Raw genomic sequence first — 3,775 nt, 5'->3', positions numbered from 1 at the left:
AGGGTGATGGGTGAAGCGGTTCTCTTGAAGGGGTGATCTGGAATAGCAGAGAGAATTAGGAGATGGCCTCTGGTTAGCTTGGAGGGGCTGGGATAGGCATAAGAACATCGGGGGTAGGGAGGAGGGAGGAGGAAATAGAAGGAGAGACATGGGGAAATGTAAAAAGGTTCTCAAGGATTTATTTTATTCGCACAAAACATGATAATAACACTTACACAACTACAACAGTGGTTATGATAAACATCCCAGTCACCCTAATCACGATAACAACAAACCGACTAATCACAGTGCAATTTCAATACCGTAGGCGTTTCTCAATCACAGAAATCAACATCAGAAAGGCGCCACAAAAATCACAACAACCGGAAAACCACAGGAACCCTTCCTTCCAGACACTCAAGCGCATGTGTGTGAGCGCGTGTTCGGAATTCCGGGGCTGAAGCTAAGGGGGACTCCGCCCTTCGTCGCTTTCTCCCCAAGGCCCTTCGCGCTCTTCTCCTTGTCTGCCTCCTTTCTTTATCTTTTTTTCGTCTTCTTAATCATTATTTGCTTTCTGCTTCTCATTTTTATTTTCTTCTTGCTTCCGTTTTCGTCTTGTTTTTCCTTTTCCCTCTCATCTTATTCTTCGTCTTCTCTTTGTTTTGTTTAATTCGTTCTTTCTTTCTTCGTCTTTTGCTTCAGCTCTGCCTCTTCCTTCTGTTTTTACATGTTTTCCTTCCCTTTACTTCCTCTTCTTCACTTTCCTTATATTTTCTCCGTTTACGTTTTTAACTTTTCTTATTTCGCCTTTACGACTCATGCGTGCAAGCATCGCCTGCAGATTATTATGTTTGTTTTCTCCCTCTCTCTCTTCTTTTCTTTTCTTCTTACTAATACAACTAAAAGATGCAAAAAAACAATAAATGAAGAGGGGACCAGGAATATAGTGGAGCGCTTGGTTCTGAACTTTGTGTCATCGGAGAGCCCTTCCCTCCACTCGGAGACCGCCCCCCTCTCTCCCCAACGTCCACCTTGTCCACTCCTCTGCCTTGTCTGATGCATCTTAAGATTTACCTATTTGCTTGTCTGTTTTCACTCTCGATTAAAAAGTATGTATTCAAACCTTTACTAAGTATTTGCTTCTATATATATATATATATATATATATATATATATATATATATATATATATGTGTGTGTGTGTGTGTGTGTGTAATACATATAAAGTATGTATCTATATATATATATATAAATATATATAGCATATATATATACATATATACACACCTCTTTCTCCTTCCCCTCCCCCCCTCTCCTCCCACCCTCGGATAAACCAGAATCCCTAAGGGCCTTCAACAGCAAGAAGTCCAGCGTGCAATAAAGTGGACGATAAGCAAATGCCAGCGCCGTCCACCCGGGGTCAAACGTGGATCTAAGTGCGCCTAAAACGTGCCACAACCAATGCCCAACGACCACCCCCTTTGTGCAGAAGGAACAGGGAGATCCAATCTTTCCTCCCTTTCTCCCTTTCCTTCGCTTTCCATGCTTCATAATTCCCCCTCTTCTCTTTCCATCCTCATCCTTTTTTCCCAAAGTCCATGTCTTTATTTCTATATACTGTGCTTTTCTCATTTTCTTCCCACATCACTCTTTCCTCTCTGCTCCCTTACATCCAATCATTTCATTCCTCTCAAATTCCTTCTCTCTCTCTCCTTCCTCATCGAATACAATCTGCACATTCGTCTTCCAATAAAAAAAACACGAACATGTGCGTGCCTTAACGGGTTCTCGGTAAGGATCGTTATGGGTGATTTTGCCTGTATTCAATTACCTGCTTTGGCCTCAGCGCTAGGGTCATCCGTGAGCCGCGCTGGTGGTATTGCGTCATAACCTGTGCTAAGTTAGAGGGATTTTCATCAGCGTTTGAGACTGGAGTGCAGAGGGGGAGGTTAAAGGGGAGATTGGGATAAGAAATTAGAGAAAGTTGGGGAGAGAGAGAGAGAGAGAGAGAGAGAGAGAGAGAGAGAGAGAGAGAGAGAGAGAGAGAGAGAGGAGGGAGGGAGGGAGGGAGGGAGGGAGGGAGGGAGAGAGAGAGAGAGAGAGAGAGAGAGAGAGAGAGAGAGAGAGAGAGAGAGAGAGAGAGAGAGAGAGAGAGAGAGAAAGAGAGGGAGAGAGAGAGGGAGAGGGAGGAGGGAAGAGAGGACATAAATAGGACCCCTAGCCCCGACACACAATAAACAATGAATCTACATAACCTGCAGTGAGGCAGCAAGGCGTAAAGCTTGTCAGACTTAGACAATGTAGCAAATGTCTGCGCTTGAGTTTCTAAGATTGGCCTTATTTTTCCTCTTTTTCGCAGATATACGAATCATAACGATGTTTTAAACTCAACATGCAAGCGGTTAAGCACTAGCGTGTAATGAACACTCCCTTTCCACCCTTTCATACTTGACGTGGACATCTCATTACATATTCCCTCGCACCCTATTCGACAAACAGGACCACAGTAACAGTGTGACCGCCGTTGCAAAACACAAAGAAACCCATGCCCTATTCCTCCCCAGATACCCACAACCTACCCCACACATTTCCCCTTCTATCCCCTCCCACTCTCAACCCTCCTCCACCCACACCTCGATACCCAGCCCTCCCCTACCCACATGCCCCACACATACACACCCCTTCCTACCCACTCCAGCGCACCTCCGCCCACACCCCCCGCGGGCTTGCACTGGTCACCCAGCGCACGGTAGTAGAACAACACCTTCCTCTCGCACCTTATCGCACACACCACGCAAGTACCCGGATGTCCCGACGTCACAACATCCGCCGAGACTCCCTTTGCTTTAAAAGGCTCGTAAACGGTCCGTCTAGAGTAGTAAAGGAGCGCTTAACTACCGCATGCCCGCTAAAATCATCAGGATGTTCCCAGGCCTCCTTCGGGCCTAGATAACCAACCTGTTATAATATTGCCGCGAGAGAACCTTTCGTGCAGACTGGATTTGTTTACCTTTCGCTTCGTCAGTGGGAAATGTACAAGAACATGATAAGAGCGCGATCATTCCGACTTCCTGTGCTTTGCAACAACGACTATCTCTCTCCTAAAACACGATGAAATTGAAATTGCCAGGAATTCATAGAAAAAATTACTTGCTAAGCGTTGGGAAATATTTTTTTCATACTAAGAGGGTTACAATTTTTAGCAGCTGATACGGATAACTTGCATAATTGATTTTGTGATAACGATGCGGATAAAACTGCAAGCTTATAGTGAAAAGTAACTTTGTAAATATCCGCTTAAAGGTATCCTTACTAAAGTGAAAGTTATATGAGCTAGGTTTCATCACTGACACATCTATACGATATACATCCAACATTACGTATGCATCTCTGAAACAATGCACTTCAACCTATCAATTCACATGATGCATGGATCCCACACACTAAACCAAGCAAAATAGAGGAAACGTCTCGGATGAAGCTGCAGGTAAAACACTTGGCACACCTGACGCAAGGGTGTTGCTGGGAGTTGCACCTGAAGGGTGAGGGGCGTAGGTGAGGCATAAGCCGCTCCCACGTGGCGTAAGTTCTCGTCAGCGGATCTTCACATATTAGGCGTTATGATAGGTGTTGCTGCGTTCAACGGAGAAATTGAATAGAACAATGTAGCAAGCCAATCTGTTTGATGCGCGCATGTCCATTCTATAAAAAAATACATATACAATTTATGAAGTCTACTAACGATAACAACTATCATGAGCATTAGAAAATAATGACAATAATACTCATGCTTACT

This window comes from Penaeus chinensis, chromosome 30 (assembly GCF_019202785.1).
Source record: "Penaeus chinensis breed Huanghai No. 1 chromosome 30, ASM1920278v2, whole genome shotgun sequence".
In the NCBI taxonomy this organism is placed as follows: Eukaryota; Metazoa; Arthropoda; class Malacostraca; order Decapoda; family Penaeidae; genus Penaeus; species Penaeus chinensis.
Note: the sequence above shows the minus strand (reverse complement) of the source record.